This window comes from Nanorana parkeri, unplaced genomic scaffold (genome assembly GCF_000935625.1).
Source record: "Nanorana parkeri isolate BGI_ZX_2015 unplaced genomic scaffold, ASM93562v1 scaffold253, whole genome shotgun sequence".
Classification (NCBI taxonomy): domain Eukaryota; kingdom Metazoa; phylum Chordata; class Amphibia; order Anura; family Dicroglossidae; genus Nanorana; species Nanorana parkeri.
In genome coordinates, this window is record NW_017306521.1 from 1,257,146 (window position 1) to 1,278,854 (window position 21,709).

The window sequence follows — 21,709 nt, forward strand, 5'->3', positions numbered from 1 at the left end:
CATTCGCCGCTGGGCCGGAATCTGCCGCCCGAGGCAAACGCCTTGTTTGCCTCGCGGCAGATACGCCCCTGATCAGCGCATGCTGAAGCGCACAGTGCACAGAAGTCGCCAACTGCAGAGTCAATAGCTACAGACCTCCAAACTTTTTGTGTCCTTCAGATTGGCACAACAACAGTGCATAGAGAGTTTCCTGGAATGGGTTTCCATGGCCGAGGAGCTGCATCCAAGCCTTACATCACCAAGTGCAGTAAAAAGCGTCAGATACAGTGGTGTAAAGCACGCTCCCACTGGACTCTAGAGAAGTGGAGACGTGTTCTCTGGAGTGAGGAATCATGCTTCTCTGGCTGGCAATCCGATGGACGTGTTTGGGTTTGGCGGTTGCCAGGAGAACATTACTTGCCTGACTGCATTGTGGCAAGTTTAACATTTGCTGGAGGGGGGATTATGGTGTGGGGTTGGTTTTCAGGGGTTGGGCTTGACCCCTTAGTTCCAGTGAAGACATCAGCATACCAAGACATTTTGGAGAATGTCATGCTCCCAACTTTGTGGGAACAGTTTGGGGATGGCCCCTTCCTGTTCCAACATGACTGCGCAGCAGTGCACAAAGCAAGGTCCATAAAGACATGGATGAGTGAGTTTGGGGTGGAGAAACTTGACTGGCCTGCACAGAGTCCTGACCTCAACCCGATAGAACACCTTTGGGATGAATTAGAGTGGAGACTGCGAGCCAGGCCTTCTCGTCCAACATCAGTACCTGACCTCACAAATGTGCTTCTGGAAGAATGGTCAAACATTCCCATAGACACATTCCTAAACTCCTAAACATTGTGGACGGCCTTCCTAGAAGAGTTGAAGCTGTTCTAGCTGCAAAGGGTGGGTCAATATTGAACCCTATGGACTAATCCTATTGATTCTGCACTGTGGAAGACTGAAAAGGACTGGTGAGTTTGGAGCCTGTTCTATTCTTTCATGGTTGTCCTATGCCCTATACCCTCTTTCCCAGTTATGAAGTTCTCCAGAAATAGCATTTGAAAAGGCACCTAAAGTGACTGGTGCCCAGCTTTCTTGATCACTCATCCCTTCACTAGCTAAGGATCTGCCCTTGAGAGTAAAATGTTGGCCCCCTCTGCCCTTTGGGGGTCCACCTTAGACCTCTGGGTGTAAGGGGGGCGCTACATATATATATACATACAGGTGAAACTCGAATAATTAGAATATCGTGCAAAAGTAATTACAGTAAGTTCTGCAAAAGGGGCCCAAACCAAGTACTGAGTACATATGCATGCTTGTACTTTTCAGAGGTCCGATATTGTTCTATGTACAATCCTTCTTTTATTGATTGCATGTAATATTCTACTTTTTTGAGGTTGTGGATTTGGGGTTCTTGGGGTTTTCATGAGCTGTAAGCCATAATCATCACAATTATGACAAATCACGGCTTGAATTATCTTGCTTTGCATGTAATGAGTCTATCTCATATATTAGTTTCACCTTTTAAGTTGCATTAGTGAAATAAATGAACTTTGCACGATATTCTAATTATTCGAGTTTCACCTGTATATTGCAGTCCTTAATGTGGCTGCATTCGTTTTCTATTTTTCTTTAATTTTCATCTGCCAGTAGCAATACTTACATCATCAGAGCGACGTTTTGGAACAGCAAAGTCCCTTCCTCAAGCAAAACAGATAAATATACTTGTGAAGTCAATAAACAATGACTTTTCTACATGTTGGAGTGCTTGCAACCTTTTTTGAGGTCAGTGCGGAATTCAGTAATGTACCGCAGAGTGCAGAGTTCAGTAATGTAACGCAGAGTGCGGAGCTCAGTAATGTAACGCAGAGTGCGGAGCTCAGTAATGTAGCGCAGAGTGTGGATGACAGCAGTGTAACGCAGAGTGCGGATGACAGCAGTGTAACGCAGAATGCGTATGACAGCAGTGTAACGCAGAGTGCGGATGACAGCAATGTAACGCAAAGTGCGGATGACAGCCATGTAATGCAAAGTGCGGATGACAGCCATGTAACGCAAAGTGCGGATGACAGCCATGTAACGCAAAGTGCGGATGACAAGATAGAAAGGGACTTACAGTTTTGATGTACTAGATCATGTGCTCTGTCATGCCCTCTTCTTCCTCTCCGGGTGGTGGGTGGTGGTGGGGGGGGGGCAGCGATGTTTCTCCCATGTGAAGCCCCAAGCAGCCTTGATGCGTCTTCTCTGTCCCTACTCTGCTAAAATACATGAGCAGCCAATGGCAGTGCTGCACTCTCCCTCTTAGCCAATAGCAGCTAGGGTGAGCGGAGGAAGATACAAGTGGTCAACTGCCGAGGAGCCCATACAGCAGGGGTCTCAAACTCAATTTAGTCAGGGTCACCGGATACATTTTTTAGTCCCGTGGGGGCTGCTACTATATACGGTACCAGTGTTGATGTCTGCATATGTTACAAGCAGCATCTGTTACTCATTCAAATTAATGATCGGGTGACAGCCGCTGCATGTACATGCCTGCACACCGCATGTAATCATATGTGAAAGGATTACATGCAGTTAGAAATCTGTCACTATCCCTGGATACTAGGGCTGGTAATGATTAAAATTTTCGTGTTCGATTAATCTCATTTTTTTAAATCGATTAATTTCGATTAATTATAACGCACATACAGATCCAACTACATTGGCCTATACACATACAGCACAGCAATGAAGTAATAAAATGAACTAAGATCACACTAATCCAGCACGTTATTAATCTCACGTGCCCCACTCAATATGGCCGCCGCTTGAGTGGGGCAACTCAGAATAATAACGTGCTGGATTAGTGTGATCCTAGTTCATTTTATTACTTTATTGCTGTGCTGTATGTGTATAGGCCACTGCCTTGGCTGACGCTCGTGCAGAAAGTTTCTTGGGCAAACTCACTGGCCCAAGTGGCTCTGTCAGCTAACGAAGGGGGGAGGAGTCCAGTGACGTCACGGACATCGACTTCACCAGACTCCTCCACCCTTCACTTCGTTAGCCGCCACAGACATCAACTTCACTGGACTCCTCCTTCCCTTCGTTAGCCGACGGAGCCACTTGACGTTGACGTCGATGTCCGTGACGTCACCGGATCGCCGACAGGACTCCCGGAAACCAGCGGAGAGGTGAGTGTTTTCATTAGCGAACAAAATTATTTTAATCGATCAAAAAGTTTAGCGATCAATCAACAAACTAATCTTTCATTTCCACAGCCCTACTGGATACACAATTGCTTATCCAGAGATAGTGATTGTTTTTGTAACTGCATGTAATCATATCACATACAATTGCATGCGGTATGCAGGCGTGTACATGCAGCGGCTGTCACCCGATCATTAACTTGAATGGGTGACAGTTGCTGCATGTAAACGCCAGATTAGGGATTCCTGCTGCAGGAAAACGCAAGTTTGTGACACAGGAATCTCTAATCGCACCTGAAATATAGGTGTGAATGGGGCCTAATATACACACACAAAAATACAACACCCCCCCACACAAATAAAACAATACTCTCCCTCCACACACATAATACACTTCACCCCCCCATCTAAGCCCCCCGCACACATTTGATACACTGCCCCCCCTCCACGCACACACATAATACACTTTGCTCCCCTTCCAAGCCCCCCCCACACATTTAATAAGTCTGCATCCGTCGGAGATGCAGACCGTGTAGCTGCTCCGGCAAGTCGGGCACAACTTGTCAGCTGGCAAGAGACCGCTGCCGTACAGTGAAGCTGGGGAATCAGTGGGAGGCACACGGGGGGCAAGGAATAACCTAGGGGGGGGCAATTGCCCCCCCTTTCCCCACTGTAGAGACGCCTATGTCCATTAGAAACAGTGGCGAAAAAACTTAATCATGTATCAGCAATATGTATGCTAAAACACAACCACTCTTCATTTACACCACCACTATATATTTGACTGCTTATTAAAGTACACCTGATGTAGCATAAAGCACTTGTGATTCCAAAGAGTTCCCCTGAATCCTAGTCTCTACATGTGATCTCAGTTTCTGCTCAAGTCAAAAGTAAACCTTGCCCTTTATTATACAGCTGTCAAATTCCAAAACTTTAGTGGCCATTAAAGGATCTTGCCAGGGATGGACAAACCATATTTAGAAGATGGATGCTGAGACTCTTCCCAATGTCACATAGGCTTGGACGCTGCTCACAGATAGTTGTCATTTGATGAATATTGAGTAATTTTTTATACTTGGTCAAAGGATGAATTTGGAAGCCCAAAATTGGTTTTGCACAAGGGCCACTTGGTTATTGGCTCTGGCATTTTGACAGGTGAATGACATTCGGTGGTACTTAGTGTTAGGCTTACAGGAGATGTAAATATTATCAATAAAATCTCATATAAACTTTAATATGTTATTGTTGTTTCAAAAATTAAAATTTTAGTCTTTTAAAATCTAAATTTTAAATTAGGAAAGTCATGTGACCTGACATGAAGGTCATTGTTCAGGTACTTTTGTTATAAGGAGATAACACACTGTTCCTGCCTTCTGATTGCTTAATTGTGATTCTCACATATGTGCTTCCAGCCAAACTATAGGCAGCTATGCTAATGCTCATTGTACAGGAATGGTTCACTGTTGTCACCATCAGCAAGACTGCTGTGAGCAATGACATGCAGCTGCAGCTTCAGCACATGCATGTAGATAGGAAGCAGTTATAACGAGGCCAAGAAAGATAAGCAGAACTGACATGTTCAAAAAAGAATGAAAATGTTTCTAATTCCTATAGAGCCGGCAGTCTTGGAGACCCCTGATGTCTCCATAAAGAGGAACCTGTCACGTCTTTTGCTATCACATAGAGGGGTTTCTCAGCCCCCTCTGTGATAGCAATAAAGTTAAGTGGAAAAAAAAATAGGAAAAAAAGGGGAAAGTTTTTTTTTTAAAGTCCCCACCCCTACATACACACATGTAAACATGCGTCAGGTGCGCATACCTGTGAAAACGACGATTGCGCCCATTACGCCGCGAACGTCGGAATGAGAGCAATAATTCCAGGGTCATCAATCACTGACAACACTAAGCTGATGAGCTGTAAAAGCTTTTAAAGCGTTGCCTATGGCCAATTTTGGGTATGCTAGTTTTTTGCGATTCCGCAAGTGCGCACAATTTTTAAGCTTGACATGTTTGGTGTCTATTTACCCGACGTGACCCCGTCTTTTATATTTTACCAAAAAAGTGGGTAATATTAGTTGTTTTATAACATAATGTAAAAAAAAAAACGTTTTTTTTCTCAAAATTTTCAGTAATTTCTCCGGATTATAGTGGAAAAAAAAGTGGTGATTAAATACCACCATAAGAAAGCTCTATCTGTCCCCAAAAAATGATATAAAATTAATTTCAGTACAGCGTTGCATGACGGAATAAATGTCAGTCAAAGTACTGCAGCACTGAACACTGAAAAATGGCCTGGCCAGGAAGGGGGTCTAAACACCTGGTCTTCAAGCGGTTAACTACGTGTCAACAATTTAGGCTTAACATTTTTTAAAACGTGAAGTCAGGAGTAGTGGAAGTACTACGAAGTCAACAAAGCTCCCTTAGTGCTATTGTTAGCTAAGAAACATTGTAGGTCAGGTCTCATTCACTTAAATGTGCGCAGCAAATATCATACTCCATCCAGACACTAAACAGCAATAACAGCTCCTCAGTTTCAGTGGAGTATACTAAGTGCTCTCCTCATTATCCCTGAAACATACTGTATAGTTAATGAGTGGTTAACACCACTGATTTTTAACACTAATCCTAATTTGGATCCAGAAGTGAGCACTAACCCAATGGAGTTTGTTCTTCCATCAACTGCTCTGCTGTGATCCCACAGTCCTAAACATAGTGGAAGTTTAAAATCATCTCCAGGTCTGCTTGCCTCTTTGTGTCAATGACTCAGATAGTGTCGAACCCCCAGTATTCATAAGACAGCCAGGTAGTTTAGTATTTATGAAGGGATCAACAATGGTCATCCACGTATGTTTTTTGTGATAGGTTTTCCTAAAGAGGGATTTGGTATGCAAAATACTCAAAGAGAACAGATTGCTAAATGGTACTATTATGGCCAGGAGTGCTTGTTTCACTTCACTCTCATTGGTTACTTTTTAAATTCTTTACCCAGATAGTAGACAAGTTATGGTCAAATCAGCTAAAATAAACCAAAAAGCCCCCATCTATCCTGTAAAAAGAACAGTGGAGTCTTCCTAAAATAGAAGATACTGTATATGCATGTCTCACTTCTATGACAAGTCCAAAAAAAAGTTTTACAAAGTACTGAGTAATTTATATAACTTTATAGCAAGGCACATGCATTTCATTTTATTCAATCAATAATGTATACTGTAATTTAAAGCATAATTAATGTTGAATAATAACAAAAATGAAAAAAGGTAGGTATTTATGTTAGAAGAGGCTCTGTGTGTCAGTTGAGAACTACTTGATAAAGTAGCCATCCCCTGAAAGCTCTTGTGGGTTCTTGCTCTCTCTCCTTGGTGTTTGTATAAGTACTTTTTTTTATTTACCGTTATTCCTCATTTGTTATGTTTGCAATGTTTTGTTTAAATAATAGCGGCAGCATATAGGGGCAGTATTTGCTGGATACATTGGCATGTGAATTAAAAGTTGAAGAAGTACCATTGTGTGCAGGGTAATATTGCGTGCAGTCATGTGTATTGTATAAAATCCTTTACTGACCAAATATGGCTAAGGTGAAATGTACAAAAATACATTTTCCAAATATAATCAATAAGTACATTCAATAAGTAGTAGTTGGTATGGCGTGCATACTCTGCAGTAAGTGCATGCATGTGTGGGGGTTATATCGGCCTGGCCATTAGAGAAGGCAGAAGACTCTGGGCCCATCAATAGATTTTTTTTATTTCAGGTATTTATATAGCGCCCACAATTTACGCAGCACATTCACACCAGTCCCTGCCCTCAGAGCTTACAATCTAAGGTCCCTATCTCACATGCATGCATAGAGGGCCATCTTAGAGAGGAGCCAATTAACCTACCAGAATGTCTTTGGAGTGTGGGAGGAAACCGGAGTACCCAGAGGAAACCCTCACAAGCACAGGGAGAACATGCAAACTTGCAGGATTTGGCCAGGATTTGAACCAGGGACCCCCTGTACTGCAAGGCAGAAGCACTAACCACTATGCCACTGTGCTGCCCATAGATCAGGAATCTATGTAGATAGTAGATCAGGAAAAGATGGCAACAGTGGCGACTGAATGACGAGGTTGAGTGTGGATGTCACATTACGGGAGGAGGGCATTTTGCTAGGTAGCCTTATTGTAATATACAATTCTGCCATTTTTTTCAGAAAAGGGTGCAAAGGGATTTCATTTTGATAGGAATTTGATGTCCTTGATATCAGGCTGATCACTTTGCAAGGGAATTTGGGATGTTTCTCTTTAGTTTAGTGAATGAGATGAAGCTTAATTGACTTCCATTACCCAATCATGTGCAAGCAAAATACTGTTTGTTTTTTTCTTTTTACTTGCACATGATTGTGTATTCTTTATAAATTGAAACTTCACTAAGCTAGACAAAAATTCCACTGCAAAGTGCAGATTCCCTTACAAATTGAACCGTCTATTTACCTTTAGAAATTTAACCCCACTGCATTTGAATTTTGACACAGACACATTATCTAAATCGCTATGTTTTTCACACACAGATAAAGAAACCAAAAAACTAATGTTTGTCTGCAAAAAATTTTTGCAAAATGAATGTTTTGAGGTTGCTAGAGATTATACCAGGTGATTATATTTAAAATATTGCAGTCATGTTAAGCAGTCTAAGGGTTAGTTCACACCATAAGCAGTGCGTTCCAGTCCGATTCTGGCCAGAACGCACTGCCTCGCATTGCGGTCGGCTCACTTATTTGCTGGGCTGGAGGGGGATGTGGCGGGCCATTGAAGTGAATGGCACCGTAGCCACGCCCTCCGGCCGCAATGCGATCGCCCGCACAGGATCGCAAGGCACATTGTGCCTGCAGTGCGGTCCACTGCGATCAAAATGCTGCTAGCACTATTTTGATTGCACCACACTGCAGGCACAATGTGCCTTGCGATCCTGTGCGGGCGATCGCATTGCGGCCGGAGGGCGTGGCTACGGTGCCATTCACTTCAATGGCCCGCCACGCCCCCTCCAGCCCGGCAAAAAAGTGAGGTGGACGGACGCAATGCGAGGCAGTGTGTTCCGGCCAGAATTGGACCGCAACGCACTGCTTATGGTGTGAACTAACCCTAAGTTGCAAAATATAATTAGATAACTGATATAAAGGCTATTTTATTACATGAGGCTTTATCATTCTGAACTCCAGTATCACTCTGCCTTTATTCCTGCCATGCATTTAACCAATGTTATGAATTAAACAATAGAAAAATTCCATGGGGTTCACTGAAAAAAGAAATTGTAAAACAGATTATATCCCACCATATGGTCAATTTGTACAAGTGTCCTGATAACATTGTGAAAACATTTTACATTTGTATGTGTACAGATTATAACAGATGTAATGTCTGTTAGTCAGGAGATATATACCTTCAGGCAGTTGTTTAGGCCTGCTGTGTTTATAGCTCTGCTTAGTTATATTGTACTGATTATATTAAGTTTTTGTATTTAAATTTGAGACTGCAATTAGAATGTAGAATGTGGCCTGATCCATAAAAGGTTCATGTGTAGTGGTTTTGTACACAGTTTATTTATTATGATTAGGTCTAGAAAAATACATTTAAAGGGGAACTTTACCCACCAATCTAATGTATCCCAAAGCAGTTACTTTCAAGGCATGCTAACTGTCCAGGTTGCCAGTGTGCTAACCAAACTTTTAAGCCATCAAATGACTGGTGTCATAGCTGATCACATGTCCAGCACCATGGCAACTGCAATCCAAATAGAGGCTAAGATGGCACCTTCCTTGGATATAAAGTATAGGAGGTTGTAGTTCCTCTTTAAGAAAGGTTGTGTATTCTCCTTTAAGCCAGCATATGGGGCTTTAGTATCCTTATTTGCATGTTTTCCTCTATCTCATTATCCATTTTGTTGAGCAATGAAGCATCCCCCTCAATCCTCTTCCCTCCTGATAAACTCCCTTAACACCTTATCAACTCTGAAGCTTCAGTTAATGCCTTTGTGCCTCAAAGGCAAGAGGACCATTTTAGTGCTTTAACTTTAGAAAACTCAGTAGTCGGGGAATCTTTGCAATTAAATTCTAATTTGTGAAACAAAGACAATACAAAATAAAAATTAAATTTAAACATCAGTTAAAAAAAGTATACAATTAAAATAAATGCATAGGATTTACCAAAAACCCTTATAGGTTTTTTTTAAAGTATAGGTAGGTTACCATTGTTGACTACTCTTTTTGAAAATCCGGTGGCTTCAGTGTTCAGAGTCAATGACCAGTTTTAATGTACAAAACAGCCAGACCAATAGCATTGTCATGAAGAGGTCAATAATGGCAGCCTCCATATGTATCTCAATCTCCAGCTTTGCGTCGGGTGCACATACATGCAAAAACGACGATTGCGCCCATTATGCCGAACATGTTACACATCACCGCGAACGTCGCAATGAGAGCAATAATTCTAGGGCCAATTATACTTTACTTGTTTTCTTTATTACTTACTTTACCTTTTTGATTGTTTTATTTTTTTAATGGTCACATGACCCATTCAATTTATTTTTACAACATAGCCACAACCAAAACATTTTATAGTGTAACTACAAATTATTCAATGAGTAATAGATTTTAAAATTAAATAATCATACTTGTAGCCTATAAATCAAGGGACAGTATATTCCACTTCCAGAGGGCATTCATGTCTAATTACATTTTGCATTTTTTTAATTATTTAAATTCAGTTATGCAAATGTCCATTATAAAAGCTACAATTATTAAATTGGACTGGAATACTTTAGCTGAGTTGGGCATTTTATTATAGAAGTAGATCCATAGAAATAAATGAGCCCATTTTGCACTGTTCATTTATTAAGATCATTTTGTTTTAGCAGCTCATAAATAAGGAAACTCCACAGAGTTTTCTTTATTAGTGCATGTAGCATGGATTGTAAGTTTTGAATCTGTAAATACCTGTTTTTTTTCCATTTTCAGCTCTAAACTAGCTGATTTTGTAACAGTTTTTACCGAACATTTAAAATGTATGTAAACCCACCGTATCGAGGAACTTCTCCTTTTTTCCTCTTGGTTGGTCTGGTAAACATGACACTGAAAGCAGTCAAGTGAGAAAGTAGCACCCTGTGCACTCTGCATGTGCTGCACTGAAATCTCAAGCACTGTTCCCAGCCCTGCCCAGTCTAGGGTGCTCTTCTGACCATGCAGTGCAGTGAGTGTTATCACCATAGGAAAGGAAGTGTTAGTAACAGAATCACCAGGTGAAAATAAAGGAAACAACTAATGCAGTACCATATCTAAGGATTGGTAAACTGGAATACATTTTGTGTTTTTGAGTTTTAGAACACTTCTTACTATTATTTTGGCAGCATAGGAGAAAAGCCTTGCCTGAATCAAATTGTCTGAAAGGTGGATACAGATATTACTGGCAGCAACCAGAGAACCAGAGAACTTCACAGTTACAGCCAGTAACGAGTCACAGCCATGTTTAGGATGTGTCTTACACAGTGGCACCTTGGCCCAAGTATCCCAGGAGGATGACATCCCCTGTACCACCACTTTTAAAAAAAGTGCCTCACCACACAATGTAATTGTGGTGCCCTCATCATTACATGAAGCAGTGGTTGTGTTTTTGTCATGTTGGCATTAGGCAAAGTAACAGATTACCTTTTACATTAGCCCTCCCAAACAGCATATACGTATGTTCCTTTCACTCCCCCACTGCTCTGATTAGTTGCTGGGATTGAAGGAAAGTCCTTTGTAAGCTCTGCATTGCCAGATTCATAGTTTACACAGGGCAATAGCAGAGATGTAAACCTGAGATGTCAACCTGGGAAAACAGTTTATAGGATAATAAGACAAAGGCAGATGCTATGGCAAAAAAAAAAAAGTGTGACTTAATTGTTTAGGACTAGTGGCTTAAAATGGACCGTAAAATAGGGACCCATACCATAGAAAAGATGACGAGCAGACAATGAAAGTTGTGCAGCCAACTCAGAGAATAGGAACAGATGACAACAATCAGTTTCAGTATGCAAGGACCATGCACATGGTACCATCTATGGTCCTTAAAGATGTAACGTATATGGGGAGGTACCAGCCTACAAAATAAGAGTAGTGTTACAGAGCAGCATCCATACATACAGAATAAGAACAGATACTGAGAATTACACCCAACATACAGAAATACACAAAACTGTAAATAAAGGCTAAATAAAGGGTTTTTAATCTGTGTATAGCAAAATGAGTACTATGCAATGTCCATATGTAAATCCTTTCAAGCTTTTAGAAACAGTAATCAAAACGGTGAAACAGAAGTTTACTGCATTTTACATATGAACTTATCAAAAATGTCTTGCAAAATATGAGTTACCGGGACACTATGCAGGAAAGAGGGCCAGATCAGGCCTCTGGTGAAAGATAGGAATTAAAGAAAATTTCCACATCATACAGAATGAAAGGGTGGGAAGGGTAAAAAAGGGTGACTTCCTGGATTTCAGGTTTGAGTTGACATGGCTGCAATAGACTACCTGTGCGATGGCACTGATTGTCCCTGCACTTCCACATGGAGTAAGTTACCTGCTGCTCTAGGTATTTCCTTTGACTTCTAGCAATGCATAGAGAGGCAAAGGAGTAAAGCAAAGGCAAATATACACTGGAGAGGGGTGGGGATTAAAGCAAAGTTGTTGCCTTTCCCTTTATTCCCCTTTATTACTGTATGGTCCTTGGCCTTGTGTCAATGGCATCTGTTTGACATTAGCTTGAGATGCTTTTGAGATCTTGGAGGCGGACACATGACGTCACTCGACACCAACATTGGGTGACGTCATACACATGTATGGGCGCCACCATCTTGGACACAGCAAGATGGCGGTGCCAATTAAAAACAAAATAATAGATGCCCAAATATAGTTTTTCGTATATTCAGGCATATAATAATTTGTTGTTTTGGATTCGGACGAACTGTCGAATCAACTGAATTTCGTAAATCCAAATGTACATGTTTAAAAAACATAGTTGATGAGGGTAGCTCCTATACTTTTATTCTGACTGGTTTATTTTAGGTGTTATATCATCTACCAATAAAAACAGCATATTCAGGCATGCACTTTCAATACCCCGTACCATGATAAGAATAGAAATGTGGTCAAATAATGAAACTAGGATCTCATTTAAATATGTTATTTTATATATATTTTTTTATCTGTGTTATTTATACATGTTTTTAATATAATTTGTTTATAACCTGCAGTATCTGAAAAACAGAAATGTATTGATATAGCACTAATGGCATGCTGTAAAATAATTTCTAAATTAATACAATATTTTAGTTCATTGCGTTGAAATAATTTACAATTAGTGTATGTGCTAACAGTGCTAGGAATTTAATTAACATAATTGTTTTTGTCAAACTGATCAACTTCACACAAAATTAAATGTAGAATACTGAAATAGTAACTGTGAAAGTCGTAGGAGTTAGTTGAAGACAATTTTACTGTGATTCCAAAAACAAAAAACAATCAGTTAATTATCGCATCTCTCCTCATTTAGAACTAAGCTAAATATAGTTGGAGGAATGTCATCATTTGTAAAAAAGAACAAAGAAAATGGCTCATAGGAATACACAAATATTTTTTTAGGGACAGGACAGGACAGAAATTACCAATTCATTTATACCATATACGAATATGGTATCTGGGTATTTTGTTTGATTGCAAACTAAAGAAGAACCTAAATGTTAACCATTTAACTACAGAGGATTTCATGACCAATAAAGGAGGCAAGGTCACTTCTGCATTAGTTTTACAATATACCAACTGGCCTTTGTTTACTATGATATAGCCATCTGCCAAGTCACTATCAATTCTGCACATATGAGAGACCAGTGCCAGGATGGTCAGAGATGGGAGATTCATTAGCTCCTATTTACCTCCTTTTCCAATACTTACTGTGCTAGTGATGTTGGCTTTCACGGGAAATACAAAGAATCTCCATAAAGGGGGAACACACAATGATAAAAAAACATTTAAGCCTTTTTATAATGCCCACACTCTACTAAAAAAGTTTTTGTTACTGTAAGTGAAGAGATTTTCCCTTCACCTCATGGCCACCAACACTAGAACAGCTTTTAGCCACTTGCCTGGAGTTCAGCTTTGAGTTTTGATTCATTTGCAGCAGTAGCCATAATAGACATAATTTTAAAGTTAAATATATTCTGTGACACTATTGTTTCTGCCACAAAAGTATGTGAATAAACAGATCATCTAAAAAAAAGCAGTGACATGTAGTAATTCACTTCACTTAAAGCAAAGTTGTGAAGCAACAGGTTTGCTTTAATTCCCCCCTCCCCCAGCGGCACATACCCTTTTATTGCTTCCTTGTCACTCTGTTAAGCTGCCAGGAGTAAACAAAATAACTGGTGTTTCCAAGTATGGGGGAGCATGTGACTCATTTCCTGTGTCAATACTGGGCCAATCACTAAGAATCAGCGTTGTCACAGGGATGGTCTACAGCTTCAGACTAAGCTTCAACTTAAGCAATGCATAGCTTACAGAGGACAGCTGCTATTGTTTCCAGCAACTAAACAGAGCAGTGCCCACCACAGCCCTGATTGGTTCCTACCACGTGTAACCACCCTACCTTAAGTTGGAGTAACTATTTAAATTTAGAGCTGGCAGACTGTAGTCAGTCTGATCCTGATTTGACAGTCTGTGCTCCTTTGGTTTCTTCTAAGCACTTTGTTATTGTTTGTATCTGCCTGCTGCTGGGTATGGCCTTGCAATAGAGCAAAACAACCAATAATGGTGTTTTAGGAATATGTGTGTCTCCTTAGCAAATCACTAGGAGGTTCATGACCAGTGGTGCATGCTGAAGGAGGACATAAATATTCAGGACTGACCTTGTGAGTGTCTCTTTTCCCCCCTAGGCCTGCTGCCTATGCAGGTAACAATGTGCTCAGATTGAGGCTCAGTAAGTGAAGCTTGAGGATGGTGATGACCTTGAGCAACTTCAGCAGGTACAGAGAGCCTGAGAAGTTGATCCTTTGCTGAAGCATGGTGATCTATTCTGAAATTGACTAGTAGCTATTAAATAAAGTACTACACAGCCAGGAGGTCAAGACACAGATTGCCACAATTGGCTTAAAGTTCCTCTACAGGAAATGCAAATACGTTTATTCTATCATTTTTTGGTAGAAGAAAATGGTGGCACACATGCGCAGTAGACTTATGCGCCGTCAAAAAATTTGTTTTGTTTCGGAATATCCGTTATTTCGTATTTCGTAATTCGTGTCCAAAACTCAATTCGGATTCGTACGAAATACGAATTTTCGTTAGTTTCGGCACATTTTCGTAACTTTACGAACATTCGTTATGATGAAGTTAAAAAGCCAAAATACCTTTGTTAGTATTGGAGTCGATGGTAGTTGTTTTTTTATCCAAAATACGAAATTCCGTTAACGGATTTCGGATCCAAATTTCGTATTAAAAAAAAAACTACCATCAACTCCAATATTAACAAAGGTATTTTGCTTTTTAACTTCATCATAACGAATGTTTGTAACGGAACGAAATTCCGTCAACGGAATTTCGTATTTCCTGCCTGTATTGTAATGCAACCCTCAGAAGCAGCGGATCCGTATTTCGTATTAAAAAAAAAATCTTGTTCAACCTCATTTACAGGGGTAATATTAGTTCACGTTTCAAAGAAATTCGGATCCGAAATTCGTTAACGGAATTTCGTATTTCGGATATAATTCGGACACTGCAATTGGGATTTCGGATGCTTCCGAATTTACGAATTTCAGGAAAATTTGTATGAAACGAATCGCACATTTCTAATGCGCAGAACGTGCCGGTGGCCAATACATGTGATGTCATACGCTCCGCCTCCAAAATGGCAGTGGGCGTGTTCTGAAAACGAATTTATGTATGCCCGAATATAATTTTAGTATGTTCGGGCATATATTAAATTTGTTATTTCGGATTCGTCCGAATCCAAATGCACATGTATATTAGTTACTCAGATAGAAGTAGGGCTCTACTTCAAAGCTTACTGTGGTAATGATTTATTGCAGAGTACCTGCCACAAGATGGCTCATGGCCCAGTGACAGCTCTAGTCTGATACTGTACAATTTTTTATATAAAGTGGTGTGTACTATTTTTTGTAAGACATCAGTTGAAAATATTTGTTAAAAATGTTTAACCCTTTGCTTACTTCCCTTTCCCATCCAATTTTTACTTAGACATCCTCTCTGAGGGGGAGAGTTTATTTTGTTTTTGCAAATGCTTCAGACCCCCATCACCTTTTGTGAGGTGGCTACTAGATTTAGTGATTTGCCAGAGCTGTAGTAAGTCTGGCTAAATTATAGGTGGCATTTATCTGGTTAATTCCAGGTGTTCTTGCATTGATTGTACCTGCCTGGGTGGAGTGTGACTCTGCTGCAATGTGGGGCAACCAATGAGGGACACTGTTAGTGTATGTGCAGTATACCATGTGCTCAGTCGGGTTCCAGCTATGGATTGGTCCAGTTTGGGGTGCTGTCCAGCTAGGCATGGGGATGGGGATACTTGAGTGTGGAAAAGGCTCTGTTAGGCCTCAATCCTTGTGCTACACAGAATTACTAAAAAGGGACTGGTGAGTCTAGAGTCTGTGTCTGTTCTACCCAGGATGTCTAGGATCCCTATACCCTCTCTAGAGAGTGAATATGTTTAATAAAAGTTCTTCAGCATCATACTTCTGGCTTGGATATCAGCTCTGTGGGCACTAGAAGAGGGCGGTTAATTCTAATGGGGCAGCTGGTTACAAAATTCCTAGACAGACTATGGTTGACCTGGGTTTTTCTGGCGGCTTCTTCAAGGGTGAACGCTACAATAAAATTCATCAAGCATCATATAATCTGTGTGGAAATTAGTTTTATCGGTTGCCACTGGAGGGTCGGGAAGTGCCTTTAGGGCAGCAATGTAATGGTACAACTTGGATAGGCTAGGGGGGACCATTCTATCCAGCCGCTCCGTTGGGGATGAGCAAGACATACTGATCCGTACATCACCACAAGAAACACAGTTATGAGTGAGGGTTGGCAGGAGGATCTACAGAGCACTGCAGAGGACACATGAGATGTGTTGATTTTAGAAGAATCCACAGATAGGGATTTATGTGGCTTAAGAAAAATATATATATAGATCTATATATATAGATCTGTATATAGATATATATACAGGCAGTTTTTTAGGTTGACGCTATTATTTGTTACACATTGTTTTGTGAAGTGCAGTACATTTGTTTTTATTTTAGTTTAATAGTGTTTATTCACTATTATTAGTACTGTAGATATAGATTATTAACATAGTAACAGCTGTAACAGCTGTCACCACCGCACCCACCCAATTGGATTTGGGTTTTTGTCCTGTCACGAGTGCAATGGGACAGGAGGATTAAGTTTCGGGTTTAATATTGTACACATTTTTAGAGGGATTTGTCTGGGTCAGAGTGGTGTGAAGTAGAAAAGTAAGTATTTTTCTTCAGGGTGTACCCTGTTCTCAGAGGCGGCTCTTTAATTAGGCAAATTAGGCGGTCACCTTAGGCCTCGCACTCCCGAGGGCCTCGAGGCTGCCTAGCTTGCCCTGTCAGGACGGCAGCCAGGTAGCGTTGTCAGGGCTGAGAGCTCATCAGTTACCTCGATCGTTGGTGCGGATCATCGGCTCGTCTTCTGCACGGAGCTCCGCCCACCAGCCAATAAGAAGAGACCTCCCCCCTCCCATCCACCACACGAGGATCTCTGGCTGGGAGGGCGGAGTTTAACTGCAGAAGCTGATGGAGACGCCCTCAAGACACGGCCAGCACAGCACATACAGTACTGGAGTGGCAGCCTGGAAAGCCTTGTGGAAAGCAGGTGAGAGCCCTGTGGAGAGCCCTGGTTTACACCGAACCCTGCTACCCTGGTGAGGGCCCCTGGTCTGTGGGGTCTCACCAGGGCGCTGAAGGGGCCTAACCAGACTGATGAGACCCCACAGAACCCTGCTACCCTGGTGAGGACCCCTCAGAGCCCTGGTGAGACCCCACAGAACCCTGCTACCCTGGTGATACCCCCTCCGAGCCCTGGTGGGACCCCACAGAACCCTGCTACCCTGGTGAGGCCCCCTCAGAGCCCTGGTGAGACCCCACAGATCCCTGGTCTGTGGGGTCTCACCAGGGCGCTGAAGGGGTCTAACCAGGCTGATGAGACCCCACAGAGCACCGGTGAGAACCTATGGAGTCTGACCTATGGGTCTCATCAGGGCACTAAAGGGGTCTCACCAGGGCTTTGAGGGGTCTCATCAGGGCTCTGCGGGACTAACAAGGATGGTTAGACCCCACAGGGCCCTGAGGAGACCCCACAGAACCCTGCTACCCTGGTGAGGCCCCCTCAGAGCCCTGGTGAGACCCCACAGATCCCTGGTCTGTGGGGTCTCACCAGGGCGCTGAAGGGGTCTAACCAGGCTGATGAGACCCCACAGAGCACCGGTGAGAACCTATGGAGTCTGACCTATGGGTCTCATCAGGGCACTAAAGGGGTCTCACCAGGGCTTTGAGGGGTCTCATCAGGGCTCTGCGGGACTAACAAGGATGGTTAGACCCCACAGGGCCCTGAGGAGACCCCACAGAACCCTGCTACCCTGGTGAGGCCCCCTCAGAGCCCTGGTGAGACCCCAAAGAGCCCTGGTGAGACCCTAGAGAGCTTTACGGAGCCCTGGTGCTGGTGGGACCCTACAGAGTCCATGTGAGAGCCTGCGGAGCACTGGTTTTACCAGTGCTTCTTGAGGTCTCACTAGGGCTCTGTAGGGTCTCACCAGCACCCGGGCACTGTAGGGTCTCATTACTAGCCTGGTTAGACCCCTCAGAGCCCTGGTGAGGCCCCAAAGAGCCCTAGTGAGACCTCAAGAAGCACTGGTAAAACCAGTGCTCCGCAGGCTCTCACATGGACTCTGTAGGGTCCCACCAGCACCAGGGCTCCGTAAAGCTCTCTAGGGTCTCACCAGGGCTCTGTGGGGTTTCACCAGCCCTGGTTTAACCCCACAGAACCATGTTGGGACCCTAGTCTGGTGGGCTCTTTTGGATTTGACCAGGGCTCTGTGGGGTCCCACCAGGGCTCTGCGGCGTCTCACCATCCTGGTTAAACCCCACAGAGCCCTGAATAAATTAGGGCCCTGTAGGGTTTTACCAGGGCTCTGTGGGGTCCCACCAGGGCTCTGCGGCGTCTCACCATCCTGGTTAAACCCCACAGAGCCCTGGTAAAACCCTACAGGGCCCTAATTTATTCAGGGCTCTGTGGGGTCTCACCAGGGCTCTGCGGCGTCTCACCATCCTGGTTAAACCCCACAGAGCCCTGGTAAGACCCAACAGGCCTGAGTGGGGCCTCATGTTTAGGTTTTGCCTAAGGCCTCACAAACTCTAGAGCCGCCTCTGCCTATTCTTTAGAGGTAAATTGTGTATTGGCAGTTTTCTTCATGTGACAGGGTTGCTTTAACAGGAGTTTCAGTTGCTTACCTGAACAAAATTTATTTGAAGTCAAAATAGTAGGAAGTGATACTTTTCAATACACAACTGATTTTTCTGTCCAGTATTCCCATAGACGTTTACTGGCAACTCCTAATTTCAAGGCTTCTTGATAGCAGTTAATGTAGAGCAACAGGCATCCCTATGATGTTTTATGGAAATCATATTTCACAGCTATAGGTGAACTTACTTCAAATACATTTAGGTAAGCTGTCTCAGATACACTATTTTTCTTTAGTTGTGTTTAGCTTTGGTGGTCATTAAAACTATATTTGAATACTGAAATGTTTTTTGTACAAAGTGGTAGAAAACAGAGAATCACAAATGATTTCTCCCACACTGTGTCTTTGAAATGAATTATTTGTTTTCACAGGAAAAGGTCTGCAGGAATCACATCCTCAGGCAGTTATTAGGCATACAGTAATCAATATGGCAGTTGCAATTCAAGAAATGTTTACTTTTAAGGCCGATAAAATATGTACATACTGAATATATTCTTGATTTCTGAGTTTTGTTGATACTGGCTAGAAGAAAAGTTTTGTTCATTTAACTACATGCAGAATGTCCCTATGCCATTGACAACTAAACTTTGGTATAGTCAAGAAATTGCCAGGTTGCTATAAGAGGTCTGCACTGTATGAAACCCAGAAAGGAAGAGAAATTGGGGTTTATTTTTTTTTGACAAATCGGCTGTTCACTTTACAAGGGAATTTTCGCTTTGCAAAGAAAATTTCCCTCAGCTTAATGAATGAGGTGAAGCTCTGCTGACTTCCATCATCTAATCATGTGCAAGCAAAAATATTTTTTTTCATTACAAGTTTCCACATGCTTTTGCATGTGATTGGGTATTTTTTTGCAAAATGAATTTTCACCACATTCACTAAGCTAAAGGAAAACTCCCTTGCAAAGTGAACAACCTATTTGCTTTTAGTAAAGCAGTTAAGCACATAAATTGTTTCAGGATTATAGAGCGATTGTATAATAATCGTGAAACTATGTGAACTATAATACAGTAACCATATAATAAAATAAAGAAAAATACTGTCATTAAAAATAATATTGAAATACTACAAGAGCATTCAGGTTTAATCAAGTGGATTCAGAATGTTCAGCCATTTTACTACAACTAATGTTCTTAGAATTTTAAAAAAGTAAACACTATGATGAAGCTCAGCCCTAACTCACCTCAGGGATGCCCTTTTGTAAATTTCAGGTTTTATATTTTCTGTACAAGATCTTGGACCCTACAGTACAGATTCCCATAGTGGCTCCCTACATTTTCCTATACCCCCCTGTCAATACCAGTACCAAGTAACTGCACATTACCCTCCTCTGGGTTACTAAAACCTTGTTTGTTTTAATTCCACTTCAATTCTAAAAGGATCTCTGTATTGCTACCAGGGTCTCTGTTTAGAAATATGTGTTTTCGCAGCCTTAGGCTGGGTTTCACCGAGAATAAGAGGTGGTGAAACACATAAATAGCTGGAAACTTGCCGGAAATTACCCTGCAATACCAGAATTCGGTTCCAGTTTCTGGGTCATTACCAGAATGATAGAATCTTTAGGCTAAGCTGTGTGTGTGACTTCATCTTGTGAGTCACGAACGCAGCATGTCCATCACTGCCTAACACCTGAACATGAATAAGGAGGGGGTAGGGAGAGGGAGGTGAGGGGTGAGCAGTGAGCTGAGCACCAAGGCACAAAAGCTGGGAACAGAAAAGGAGGTAAAGTAAGGTGATAATTACAACGAGCGCCTTCTTCCGTGAGCTGGATTAAAAAACCTTGCTGGTGCACTCAGCAGATGTAAGAAGAAAAGGAAGCACATTTCACCTACTGTTCTATCTTTGTTCTAACATCTGCAGAGTGCACAACCAAAGTAACTGACAGAGGATCAGATCATCTATATATAGATGTAAGGGACAGGGATATATACTTTATATGCTGACTGATATGCAAAAAGGAGTACATCAACCCAAACAGTCAGTGATCAGCTAAAAACATGAAGGATCATTCAAGACATATTTAAAAGTGGAAACATTCCCTATTGTTTTGCTAATACTTATTTTCTGCTAGAGCTTGGATATATCAGAGTGCCTATTGATTCTTATATTGTGCTACCATGCTAGTTTTACATGTGGTTATACTGTAGTTATTTTCCTTCCTGTCTGGATTTGTAACTCCAGGCACATGATTGGTGTGTGTGCTTCTTGATATCCTTTAAAATATAACATCCCAGGCTACAAAACACAATCAGTTTAATGTTTTATTGTGAGGGCCAGCTTTTTGAAAACTGGAAATGTGCAATGGCTGGGGCATCATTTCCTGATTTTATCACAGGACAATTTGCTATATTGCTTGGTTACAAATTGTCTACATTCCATGGTGGACGTGTTGGAGTGGGTATTGCTGTAATATGCAATCATTATTTTGGGGAAAATAGTTAACATTTGTGCTAAAGAAGGTCCTTAGGCTAGGTTTTCATGACTGGCTTTATAAATATTTTGTATTTCAGGATGAAGCATCGCCTTTTTCTATTAGTTGGAAAGTGATTTATTTTTTTAACTTATTTCTTGCTTATGAAATTACACAGATACAAAGTTGGTGAGGTTGAATAAAGACACGGGTTCATACCGTTTAACCTACTGTGTGAGTGTGTGTGTGCATGTGTATGTACATGTCACTAATAGATCCCATATCCCTGTATACTCTGTATACTGAAAAACTGATCCAAGTGTTTCTTGAATGTATCAAAACTCTCACTATGTATTAAACTCTGCTTAGACTAAACCATATTTACTTAGTACAGTTTTTACTTATCCAGGAAAGTGAATAATTTATATGGTGGTTGGAATTTGATATTTAAATTGAAAGATTACAAACAGCAATTGATAGCTAAAAATCTAACAAAGATTTTAACACTTCCCTACTTCCCTTATTCAAAACCTAACCTTTTTTTTCCCTTACCCCTTTCATAAATAATCCCCCCCCCCCCCCCCCCTCCAGCCCG